A 13,782-nucleotide genomic window follows, 5' to 3' on the forward strand; every position below is an offset into this window, starting at 1 on the left:
GTCACTATACTCTGCTCGGTCTCTCCTAACTAGACCGTTTGATCTCTCCTAACTAGACCGTTGGTCTATTGTTTGACCTGCTTCTTCAATTATTCTGTTTTCTCTATTATTTTGTTATTGTCTCATTCTCTATATATTTCTTCACTTGTATTGTTTTGATGATCATCAATAAACTTCTCTTTTTTCTCTGCCACCTTTTCACTGGCTTCTCTATTCTCTTTTTTCTTCCCTTCAGCTTTTTCTTTTCATTACTGTATTGAAAATTTATGATGGTATTAGAAGAAATTTCTGTTGCTTTCTGATTTCTGCACCACTATTCTTGTTTTTTTTCCCTGTAATGGCTACCATTGACACACATCCACCTATCTCTGACCCTACACATTCATATCTTTATCTTCATCCAAATGAAAACCCAACCATATCCCTTGTTTCTCCCGTTCTTAACACCACAAACTATCATTCATGGAGCAAATCTTTTGTCACAGCTCTTTCTACAAAGAATAAGGTAGAATTTGTTCTTGGATCAGCACCTCAACCCACCAAGACTAATGTTTCGTTTTCGGCCTGGTTTCGGTGCAACAATATGGTAGTTTCTTGGCTCCTGCATTCTGTCTCTACGGACATTCGTGAAAGCATTATTTGGATGGATCACGCTCTCGATATATGGAATGATTTGAAGAACCGCTTTGCTCAAGGTGATCTTGCTAGGATATCCATTATACAATTGGAAGCCGCTACATTGTCCCAAGGCGAGCTTTCTGTTACAAAATTTTTCACGAAACTTAGAGTTCTCTGGGATGAGATAGATAGCTTCCGCCCAGATCCTGTCTGTACTTGCAAGCCTAAATGTTCTTGTGCAGTTTCTTCAATTCTTTCCCAGCCAAAACATGAAGATCGTGCCATGCAACTTTAACGAGGTGTAAATGATCATTATACTAATATACAATCTCATGTTCTTCTTCTTGACCCTATTCCTCCCATTTCAAAATTTTTTCTCTTGTTATTCAACAAGAACGCCAATTAATGACTGATCATATTACTACATCTGTTAAAGCTACTTCTTTGTCTAATTTCTCTTCTTCAACGAATGCTTCTACTTCTGTCACTTGCACTTATTGCAATCGGGTCGGCCACCAAGAAAATACTTGTTTTAAAAAACATGGTTTCCCTAGTCATGATAACCGGAATGTCAAAACCACAAATAACAACACTCGTAAGGTCTACACATATTGCCACAAAACTGGACATACCATAGATGTTTGCTTCAAGAAACACGGTTATCCTCCTGGTCACAAGTTTTCCAACAACAGACCCGGCCAAATTCACAATGCTATTTAATCTTCTTATGCTGATAGTCAACCGAACCCTCTTCTGTCGAACGGCTTGGACCAAGAACACCCTTCTGCCAAGACTGTTCAACTCACGCCTCAACAATATCAAGTTCTTGCTTAGTTGTTCAAACAATCTAAGTCCAACATTTCTAATGTGCACATTAACCAAGTTGGAACAGTTTCTACAAACACTTCTCCAGGTAATACTGTTTCGATTTTTCAAGTGCACTATGGTAATATCTGGCTACTTGATTCTGGTGCCACTGATCACGTTTGTGTTTCTTTAAAATCTTTTACTTCTTATCAAAAGATTACTCTCATTCTAATAACTTTACCTAATGGCAAAGTTACACATGCTCATTACAAGGGTACCGTTCGGTTAAACACTAAAATCAATCTTTCTAATGTGCTATATGTTCCTGATTTTTCATTCAACCTTATCTCTGTTTCACAACTTATAGCAAAACTAAACTGTCAACTAATTTTTTCCCCTTCTAGCTGCATTGTTCAGGACATACAAAATCAAGAGAAGATTGGTTTGATTAGACATCACAATGACTTATATCTCTTTGACTCATCTGCTTGTACAAATAACACTAATTGTAGTCCTGTAATTTGCTCTGTTCAGCATCCAAATTTATGGCATGCTCGTCTTGGACATATATCATATGCTAGGTTACAATTTTTGCAAACCAAACATGCTTACATAAAAAATGATGATACTTAAATTCCTTGTGATGCTTGCCATAGGGCCAAACAAAAGAAACTTCCTTATACTACTAGCACATCTCATTCACTGAGTTCTTTTGATTTATTGCATATTGACATATGAGGACCTACTACTGCTTCCATGAATGGTTTTAAATACATGCTAACCATCATTGATGATTTTTCTCGTTATACTTGGATTGTACCTATGTTAGATAAATCTTCTGTCAAAACCCACATACTCAATTTCCTTTGCTATATAGAAAATCAATTCAATAAAAAGGTTAAAACTATACGCACTGACAATGGTGTTGAATTCATTATGCATGATCTTTTCTCAAGCAAAGGCATTAATCATCAAACTACTTGTGTGGAAACCCCTGAACAGAATGGAGTGGTTGAACGTAAACATCAACACATCTTAAATATTACTCGTGCATTACTTTTTCACTCACATCTGCAAATTGCTTTCTGGTGTTATGCAGCTCAACATGTTGTTTTTTTGATAAATGAGATGCCTACACCTGTCCTACAGAATGATACACCTCATGAACGACTTCATGGATCTCCTTGTGATCTCTCAATGTTACGTGTTTTTGGTTGTCTTTGCTATGCCAACACCATTACTGCTCACAGAAAGAAGTTTGATGATCGTGTTGTCCTTGGCATTTTCTTAGGTTTTAAACAACACACAAAAGGTTACCTATTTCTAAATCTCAAAAATCACAAGGTTGACATATCCCGTAATGTTGTTTTTCATGAAAATGTTTTTCCCTATCATCATACTCATAAAACCGACAACTCTTTATCTTTACCATTGCCAATTCATTACACAAATAATTATGATGATCTTTAACCGTTCGATTCTACCAATACTAATACTTCGTCGATCATTCCTTACACTAATGATACTTTTCATAGCACATCCACAGATATCACTCAAGTAGATGACACTGGTAGTGATACCTATGCTAGTATAAGACGATCCTCTAGATCTTGTAAGATCCCTGCTTATTTAAAAGATTTTCCAACTAACAGCGTTGTTCGGTATCCCATTACAAATTACCTTAGATATGATCGATTCTCTACTCATTCAAGCATACTATTTTATCTATTTCGTCCAATGTTGAACCAACATGTTATTCTACTGCTTCCAAACAACCCCAATGGGTTACAGCCATGCGTGCCGAGCTTGATGCCTTGCAGGCTAACAACACTTAGGAGCTTACGACTCTACCCCCTAACAAAACAACTTTTGGTTGTCGTTGGGTTTACAAAATCAAATACAATTATGATGGATCTGTGGAACGCTACAAAGCTCGTTTGGTCGCCAAAGGATATAACCAGATTGAAGGACTAGATTATTTAGATACCTTCGCACCCGTCGCTAAACTCACTACCGTTCGGCTTCTTTTTGCCATAGCTGCATCTCAATGTTGGTCACTCAAACAATTGGATGTTAATAATGCTTTTTTACATAGTGATCTTCATGCAAATGTTTATATGAAAGTCCCTCCTGGACTTACTACTTCAACCAAAAATCAGGTTTGTAAACTCCAACGCTCTTTATATGGTCTTAAATAGGCTGGCCGACAATGGTATGCTAAACTCCATCATTTTTTACCTTCACACGATTACACTTGTTCCACTTCTAACAATTCTCTTTTTCTGAAACATGATGACAATCACACTGCGACACTTCTTATTTATGTTGATGACATCATCATCACCGGTAACGATGATGGAGAAATTCAACACATCACTGATCTTCTTCATTCCACATTCCGCATAAAGAATCTTGGTGATCTAACTTACTTCCTTGGTCTTGAGGTCGCACGTAACTCCAAAGGGATACACCTTAGCCAACGTAAGTATGTTCTGGATCTACTTGCTGAAACCGGCATGGTTGATAGCTCCCCTGTCCCTACTCCCATGGTTCCCAAACAATCTCCTACAAATACCGTTCAGTCTTTGGATGATGTTGCCGCTGCCTCCTATCGTCGTGTCATTGGAAAAACCATCTACCTTACCACCACTCGTCCGGACATTACCTTTGCTGTCAATCACCTCAGTCAGTTCATGTCTGCTCCTACATCTGCCCATCAACAAGCTACTACTCGTATCCTACGATACCTCAAGGGTAACCCTGGTGCTGGTGTTCATCTTCCACACAAATCTACTGTTCAACTTAAAGCTTTTTGTGACTCTGATTGGGCCACCTGCCCTGATACACGTCGTTTGGTCACTGGATTCACTGTCTACCTTGGAAACTCTCTCATTTCATGGAGTTCCAAGAAGCAACCGACTGTTTCTCGAAGTTCTTCCGAGGCTGAATTGCGTTTGCTAGCCAACACTGTGTGTGAACTTCAGTAGCTCACTTATCTTCTTCATGATCTAGTCGTTCCTTACACGTCTCCCGCTCTCATCTACTGTGACAATCAATCTGCAATACAAATTGCTTCTATCAAGTTTTCCATGAACGCACAAAGCATATTGATATTGATTATCACATTGTTCGTGAAAAGGTTGCTACAAGACTGATCAAGTTATTTCCCATCTCCACAACCATGCAAATAGCTGACATATTAACAAAATTTTTACCTCCTCCTTGTTTTCAACTTCTTTGTTCCATGCTTGGTCTTCAAAACATTTACGCCCAACTTGAGGGGGGATGATAATAGTTATATTGTTCGGTCTCACTAACTTGTACCGCTCGGTTGTATTAATTCAGTTCACAAGTCACTTGACCGATCGTTCCATCTTGTGTTGATTATCTACACCGTTCGGTCTAGCTAACGTGAACCGATCTGTTGTATTGATTCAGTTCACAAGTCACTTGACCGATCGTTCCATCTTGTGTTGATTCTCTACACCATTCGGTCTAGCTAAAGTGAATCGATCGGTTGTATTGATTCAGTATACAAGTCACTGTACTTTGCTCGGTCTCCCCTAACTAGACTGTTCAGTCTATTGTTTGACCTGATTTTTCTGTTATTCTATTTTTTCTGTTATTCTGTTATTGTCTCATTCTCTATACATTTCTTCAGTTGTACCGTTTTGATGATCATCAATAAACTTCTCTTTTTTATCTACACTAGTACAATTAAGGAAAATGACATCGGTTCTTCTTGTTTATAGGCACCGGTTGTAGAACCAAAGCATATTCAGGCGAAGTAAAAAATATAGGCTTTATGTCTCGGGTTTTGAACCGAGTCAAAAGTGTTCGAATTCTGCCTCACTTCACAGACAACTGAGGCAGTAGAGTGTTTTTAATTTTTTTTAATCTCAATCAAAATCTCTTGTTGGTTCCTCGTCTGTTCTTCGTTCTATTCTGCCATGTTCTTTTCCTTTCTCTTTTCTATGTTCTGAACCACAATTTCTTTCCCAGGTTTTCAACCTCAACCCCAACCTGCACTAACAAAGACCTTTCCAGATTTTCAACCCCAATCATCACCATCCACCCTAAGACCTTTCCCAGCGAGCAATCAGAAGGCGTAGAGAAAACTAAGAAGCAGTACCCCCAATTCAAGAGGCGAATCCAAACCGCACTTGCAGAGAAACAGAACAAAAAACAGATTCACCGGCTACGCCCTCGCCGCACCGTCGCTGTGCCTCAAAACCTCTTCCACAAACAAGACAACTCCTTCCTTCTCCCCTATTTTCCAGTACAAGGAATCACCTTTTCAATCATGCTAAAACCCGAATCAATCTCTTCACCCAACCGAATGCTGGTCAGACTCTGAAAATCGCAAAGGGGCAGCAGCGCGTTCTAATCGACATTGTCGTCCTCGGCCTCCGAAGCAGAGTCGGACGATCCCACCGCAACGGCTCCACCACGGCACGGGCCGCACCAGGCGGTCCACAAAAAGACCCAGATGATCTAAGAAACAAAAAAAGAGGAAGAGAAAGGGGAAAAGAGCTGAAGAATTATAGATCTGAGAAAGGGGATAATAAATTATAAATTGGGGATGGGGATCTGGATTAGAACCCTAGGAGCTTCACTCCCAACGGCCACCGCTTTATCTTCATTCCAGAGGTGACGCACTCGCAGGCGAGGTGGAAACCGCACTCGCAGCCGTCGCACACGACGAGGTGGTGGTGGCTCCCGGCGGCGGTGGATGAGAGGGGTAGAACCAGAGAAAGAACCGTCGCACTAGCGGTATTGTTTAGAAGAGTGAGAGTGGAGGAAGAAGCCTTATGTAGGCGACAGAGAGAGAGTATTGGAGGAAGAAGAGTGCAAGAATGGAGGAAGAAAGGTTCTGCGCGAGAACTAGGTTAAGAACCCCTGGACGCTATACTAACTCGGTTCTTCAATTAAACGAAGTAGTAGACCACTATATGCCTCGGTTCACATAGGAACCGAAGCTTATACACTTGATAAAAAATAAAATAAAAAATTTGTTGATAGTTATATGCCTCAGTTAACTGTTAAACTGAGGCATAAACATGTTTTCACACTGGTTCTGCCCAAACCGAAGTAGTAGGTCAGTCTCGAAAAGCTGAAAAGTCTGTTGTGCAGAAGGGTAGGTGGAATTGTAGGGTGTTAGGCATCGGTTGTATACTTTAACCGAGGTAATAAAACTTATACGTTTCAGTTCCCTTTGAACCGAGGCGTATAAGTTCGACTAAAGTACAACAATGCCACTGCGTTTTGATAGACTTCGGTTTCGCCTAAACCGATACCTATTGTGCGAGTTTAAATAGCGTTTTTTTACTAGTGCTACCACCTTTTCTCTAGCTTCTCTCTTCTCTTTTCTCTTCCCTTTAGCTTTTTCTTTTCATTACTGTATTGAAAATCTATGAATACTCTCAACACTACCAAATAAGTTTATAATAGTAAAATTATTTTGGAGTAAGTATGGAAAATATATATAAAAAAAACAACAAAAAATTAAACTTCTAATCTACTCGACATTAGAATTTTCTCCTGTCGTAAGAATATGGCTTAATACCCTATTTTGTCCCCAGTTTCGCTCGAAAATGTCAAATTAGTCCTGTCGCAACCGGAATCGCGACGGGACGACGATCCAAATAAGAAACGGGTTTTGAAAAGAGATTTGGAGTCGCCACCATAGTTTATTATGGAAAACTATGGAAAAACCTCAAAACGATAAAGCACGGTCCACGAAAACCAAAGATTTGGGTTCGGGAGTCGGTTACGCGTGGGGAAGGTGTTAGCACCCCACAACGCCTGCCCTAAGGCAGTACCTTTAACTAAATGCACGAATATGATGTGGTTTTTTTCAAAATGTTTAATTATCCCCTAAAATAAAATTCTAAATAAACAAAACATATTTTTTTAGTTTTTTGGGCCCGACAAGGATTGACCTTGCTCCTACGTATTCTCATTCAAAATGAGAAATCAGGGTTACGTAGTTCTAGCTGAAAGACTGTTTGTTTGTTTGAAAGTGTTGATGTTTTTAATTTTTGAAGATTTTATGTTTTTTATATTTTTGAGAAAAAGAAGGTAATGAGTACTAGGCCGACGCGGACGGTCGCACGAGTACTCATACCTTTAAAATGATATTTAAATATTTTTAATCATTTTTTTAAAAAGAGAAATAACGATATTAAGCACTAGGACGATGCGAACGATCACACGAGTACTCATACCGTTATCTACTTATTTAGGAAGACTTGAGAGTATTGAGTGCTAGGCTGATGCGGACGATCGCACGAGCACTCATACCCTCGTTTAATATTACGTAAATAGGAGAGAAAAGTATTGAACACTAGGACGATGCGGGCGATCACACGAGTGTTCAACCTTTAAACGTATTTTTGAAATTTTATTTAAGAAAAGAAGAAAAAGATTTTTAGCACAAGGACGACGCGAGCGGTCACACGTGCGCTTAAACCTTTAAATATTTTTGTAATAATTTTTATAAGAAAGAAGAAGAGGTTTTTAGCACAAGGACGACGCGAGTGGTCACACGTGTACTTAACCTTCAAAACATATTTTTTTGTAAATTTATTTAAGGAAGAAGAAAAAGGTTTTTAGCACAAGGACGACGCGAGCGGTCACACGTGCGCTTAAACCCTTAAATATTTTTGTAATAATTTTTATAAGAAAGAAGAAGAGGTTTTTAGCACAAGGACGACGCGAGCGGTCACACGTGTGCTTAAACTTTAAAATATTATTTTTGTTATTTTTTATAAGAAAGAGAAAAAGTCTCTAGCACAAGGACGACGCGAGCGGTCACACGTGTGCTTAAACTTTAAAATGTTTTTTTTGTTATTATTATTATTTCTTATTTTTTATTATCGTCTTTTTTCGTGTTTAAAGTGCAGCAAATAAACCAAAATAAAAATAAAAGACAAGATCTAGGAGTGAGGGTTATCATACAAGGGGTTACATACAATAAAAACTAATAACCAAACAAATAATAAAAATAAAGAAACAAAAGCATAAAAATAAAGCAAGAGAACAACCCAACAAGAATAGAGGTGCAGAGATAAAAACCAGAGGTGTGACCCAACCAGCTTCAGTCCAGGTCCAGGTGACGATATGGGTGTAGCAGTGAGGTTTGGAGGTGTTAGAAACGAAATGGGCCCAATGCCCAAACTCCTTTTTGTTTGCAGAAACACAGTGGGGGGCGTGAATAGGAATTGCACGTCATCGGAAAGAGGAGCTAGCCCACCAGCCAGGCCCAATTAACCCTTTTTTGTCTTTGTGCCCGTCAAGGGTGTAAAGATGAAAAATAGAGGTGTATTCCGAAATAGCATGCTCAAGCCCAATTCCCTTCTTTAATTTTATTGGCAGAAACAGAATTGGCTTAAGCCCAAATGGAAGGGGGTGTGGATGGGAAATATGTGTGTGTAAAGTAGAAAAGGTTGTTTGTTTGTTTTTTTTTTTGTTTTTTTTTTTTAAGAAAAGAAACCGGTCCAGCAAATAGGACCAAGGGTTTGCTTTCTTTCAGGAATTCTCTACTCCATTTGATGAAACCCAAACCTGATGCGCACCCACGCCGCAGCCTCTGCCGATTTCAATGTCGATTGCCGCCGACGACCTCCGTCAAATGCCGCTTGGGCGAGCTCAGCCGCCGCTGGACAAGAACATCGCCGGCGACAACGCCAATGTTGGAAGCGCCGTCATTGTCGTTGACTGAGGTTTCGTCCGCGCCTTTGTCGTCGCTCTTCTCTTGTACAATGCGAGACCAAACCCTTGGCTGGGTTCATCTCTTTACAGCATCGCTGCCATTGGAGCCTCGCCAATCACACCACCACTGGGCTTGGAACCAAAGATAATCACTAACAATTTGTTGAAATTATTCTTTCAGTTTACTCTTTCAATCTTGGTTTTCTGATTGGGTGAAGAAGGTAGGGGAAATGATGAAGGTGAAGTGTGAAAAGAAAATAATGAGTATTGTGTTGTTCTGTTAGAATTGCAGGTGATGATAGGATGTCATTGGGTGATGAAAATGGAAGAAGAAGGTAAGGTGTTTAGGAAGAATTGTGGTTGTTTTGATTGGGTGTGGGGTGGAAAACGATGGTGACGAGAAATGTGGTGGAGGCAGTGAATGAGTTGTGAAGAAGAACGGTTTTGAATAAACTGGTGGCTCCTTTTGATGCAGGTGAAAAAATGGAGGTTGGCTGGGAGGTAAGGATGAAGATTATAGGTGTTAGAGGTGATCACGGGTGCTGGATACGATGAATCAGGAAGAAAAACGAAGATGGTGGGTGCTGCCGTGGTGTTGGAGATGAAGATGATGATGTTTGTTAGGGTAGTTACGGGTCAGAGGAGCAGAGGGGTGGAGAGCCAGGGAGCGTGTGTCCTGCTTCCTTTTTTTCTTTTTCTTTTGTTTTCTTTTTTTGTTTTCTTTTTTTTTCTTAAAATAATAATATAGAAAATCAAATCAAATAAAAAACAAAATAAAATAATAATAATAAAAACAAAATTAAAATTATATAAAAAAACATAAAATAAAATAAGACACAATAAAAAAAGAAAGACCTATATTATTTAGTTATCCGGACGAAATTGGGCATTGACAGCTGCCCCTCTTTACTTAGATTTTACTAGATAATATGAAAATTTGATATTTTCGTATTATCTGAGTAAAGACTAAGTAAAGAAAGAAACACTAAATTCGTCCGGATTTCAAAATGAAACAAGGAACGACAGGGAATTTTAAACAAAAATGAGCATGGCTAAGAGAATTGAGGTGTGCAAACCTCATGGAGGGTGTAAGAACCCTATTGATGAATGTAGTGAGCGTGATCATTGGGTTCGACCATTGCCAAGCAGAGGACCAATATAGCAGAACAAAAATTTAAATCCGACCATTGCCATGCAGAGGGCCGATAACAGAAAACTAAAACCTGGATTTGACCATTGCCTCGCAGAGGGCCAAACTCACAGAACAGAAATTTAAATCCGACCATTGCCATGCAGAGGGCCGATAACAAAAAACTAAAACCTGGATTTGACCATTGCCTCGCAGAGGGCCAAACTCACAGAACAGAAAATTTAAATCCGACCATTGCCATGCAGAGGGTCGATAACAGAAAACTAAAACCTGGATTTGACCATTGCCTCGCAGAGGGCCAAACTCACAGAACAGAAATTTAAATCCGACCATTGCCAAGCAGAGGGTCGATAACAGAAAACTAAAACCTGGATTTGACCATTGCCTCGCAGAGGGCCAAACTCACAGAACAGAAATTTAAATCCGACCATTGCCATGCAGAGGGTCGATAACAGAAAACTAAAACCTGGATTTGACCATTGCCTCGCAGAGGGCCAAACTCACAGAACAGAAATTTAAATCCGACCATTCCCATGTAGAGGGTCGATAACAGAAAACTAAAACCTGGATTTGACCATTGCCTCGCAGAGGGCTAAACTCACAGAACAGAAATTTAAATCCGACCATTGCCATGCAGAGGGCCGATAACAGAAAACTAGTTGAATTCGACCATTGCCAAGCATAGGGCCGTTACAAAAAATAAAAACTTGAGTTTAAGGTGCCAGGCGAAACTGGGCTTGGTGGGCAAGTGAAACTGGGCTTAATGGGCCAGTGTGGAACTGGGCTTGGTGGGCCAGTGTAGAAACTGGGCTTTGGGGGCCAGTGTGAACTAGGCTTTGTGGGCCAGTGTAGAAACTGGGCTTTCAAATTTGGAAATTCTTGAAACTTGTAGTTTTGTGAAATGTTTTTTTTTTATTTTGTAATTTTTGACAAAAAATTGATTTTTGAAAAGGCATTAGTGACCATTTCCAAACAGCAGGTCTTAATATGCGAATAGGAGAAACAAAGTGTAAAGACCATGGTAGAATGTTGAAACCCTAACTTACAAGCGGTGAACAATGTGTAAAGTTGTGAGTGTCAAAACCCCAAAATGAGAGAAAAAAAAAACATGATCAACATGAAACAACATGACTTGAAGAAAAGACCATAATGTTATTCTTTTTGTATTTTCGAAGAAGGATTCAACAACCATTCATATGAATGAAGAGGGTTTTGATCTGAAAGATATTCTTTTGATGGATGGATGCACACATATGGAAAACATTTGCTTTGTTTTGTGTTTCTTCTTTCCTTTTTTTTTTTTTTTTTTTTTTGAGTCATTCATCTTACTTGCAATCATCATCAAACTGATCTTTATTTTCAATGTTTTGTGAAATTGAGGAATGTCATACATTCGAGGTCTAATGTTTGATATGATTACATTTTGACTTTTTCTTTCGAGACATCGACGCACACATGCTTGAATTTACTGGCAAGTGAAGAATAAGAGCTATTTAGAATGGTTTGGAGAAGTCTGGGACAGCCACATAAGCACATCATTCCTTATACATTGCTTAAAGGAAACGAGACACCCAAAAGCTGCCCCAGTTTGGTGTTTGGGAAAATGAGCATTGGGTTTGGATTCATGATAGTTCAGGTGAGACCCGCAAAGCTGTTCCAGTCTGGGATTATGTGTCAATGAGTTGCAAGGCGAAGAATTCGCGTGAGATTCACAAATTTGCCCCAGTTTTTCGGGTATGGGTTCTTACCTGGAAGAGGTAGTGGGCATGAAAAGGATAAGCTAAAAGGATGACCCTAATTGGTCTGATTTTCTTTTGCATGCTTTTCCTTAGTTGGCAAAGAGATCCCTTCTTCCTGAGACATTACTTTTTCTCTTTTTTTCATTTTCAAAGTTTTTGTTTTTTTTTTGTGGCTATATTGCAAGTCATTTTGTCTTATCGCAAAATTAAGCTTTATGAAAATTTGAGCAATCATTATTCAATCTGCGTGGACTTTATTAGGCTTGTAATGTGGCTAGGGCTAGAAGGTATCGAAAGAAAGGGTTAAAGGCCCAAATGAATGCTTGTCGGTTATTTTTATTTGAAGCAAGGGTTGTCATCTGGCATTGTGTCAACTATTTGACCTTTTGAGCACTTTGCTTTTCTTGAACTCCATTTTTATTTTTTCATCATCACTTTGTGATTTTTTGTTCTTTTTTTTTTTTCATTTTGAAGGATTCCTCCGTTTGATCATTGAGTGCTTTTCAACCGCTTCCTAAGTTGACTCATACTGATGACAAACCTTGCTTGGGAATAATTTTGAAAAAGGATTTATTTTTGGCTCAAAACAGGGTGACAATGGATATATTTTTTTTTTTTTTGGTAAAGAAAAGATGGCCACACATCATTTCAAATTCTGATTGCTTTCTTTTCAAAAGATTAATTCTACGACTAGATGACCTCAACATGAATCATTTTTCCTTTTCCTTTCTCCTAGACCGCCCTTTCGGGTTTTCAATCTAGTGGACTTATTCTCTTTTTGAAAGTTCCTCTGTTCGTCTCAATGGATTCAGGGATCACCCAACTAGCGCAAGCAAGGAAAATTTTGGTCTGGCCGATCTGCCCCAGTGTAAAGGCTTTTGTTACTAGGGACAGTGATAATGCTTGTTGGGGAAAATCTTTTATTTTAGAGAAAGTGAAGGGTGAAGGCTTTCAAGCAACACACGCACAAACATCTCGAAAGAAAACATCAAATTGTTATTTTTAAACATTTATCCTCATAAAAACTTGACATTCCAATTTTCTTTTTGATAATTCATCATTTTCCCTTTTTTTATTTTGGAAAAACAAGAGTTTGACGATTCACAAGAAAGACAAGTGACTCAAGATTTCCTTCATTTCATTTTTTTCAATTTTGTTTTCCTTTTTTTTCCATGATACCCTTTCAGGACTCGATTTCCAGCACTACTTGGAGAAACCCTGTAGTGAATGCTCGCATCCAAAGTCATGGATGAAGACGTGATACCGATGAGCATACTTCCCAGTAGCAAGACACTCCACAACATCAAATTCACTTGTACAATGACTTATGATTTCTTGTGTGATCTTAAAGCCCACTTCCTTTCTTCATGGCATTTGTAGAGGCACTCTCAAGCCTTGCCTCAGTGTCTGGGTTAACTTTCTTCACACTTTAATCATCTTGAATGAATCAAAGTTTGCCTTTACGCTTGAACAACCAGCACTTTTGGTGGAATGACAGATAGCCACTCCATGGTAATCACCTTTTGCATCACGAGTCTTGAGGTATTGAGGCTTTAAAGGCTTCATGTAACAAGTAAAGACCGAGCCTTTTTATGCAGAAGACTTGGAAGAAATGTTGCATAAGTCATATGGATAGTATTGAAACTCATAATCCCTTTGCCTTGATCAACATGTTTGCCTAACAGTTTGGTGGGAAGTTGAGTTTGGGTCGAGTCCAATTTTGTCTCAAAGCAGTTTCAAAGGGTAGGCCAACGG

The 13,782-nt window shown here is 39.0% G+C and overlaps 1 pseudogene; it reads left to right on the forward strand.

Moving 5' to 3' along the window:
* Window positions 1–337: 337 nt before the first annotated feature.
* Window positions 338–1,338, forward strand: LOC148199571 (uncharacterized; annotated as a pseudogene).
* Window positions 1,339–13,782: the final 12,444 nt, after the last annotated feature.

The sequence above is a fragment of the Vigna umbellata genome, chromosome 4, assembly GCF_029865625.1.
Source record: "Vigna umbellata cultivar VRB3 chromosome 4, Vumbellata_1.0, whole genome shotgun sequence".
Taxonomy (NCBI): domain Eukaryota; kingdom Viridiplantae; phylum Streptophyta; class Magnoliopsida; order Fabales; family Fabaceae; genus Vigna; species Vigna umbellata.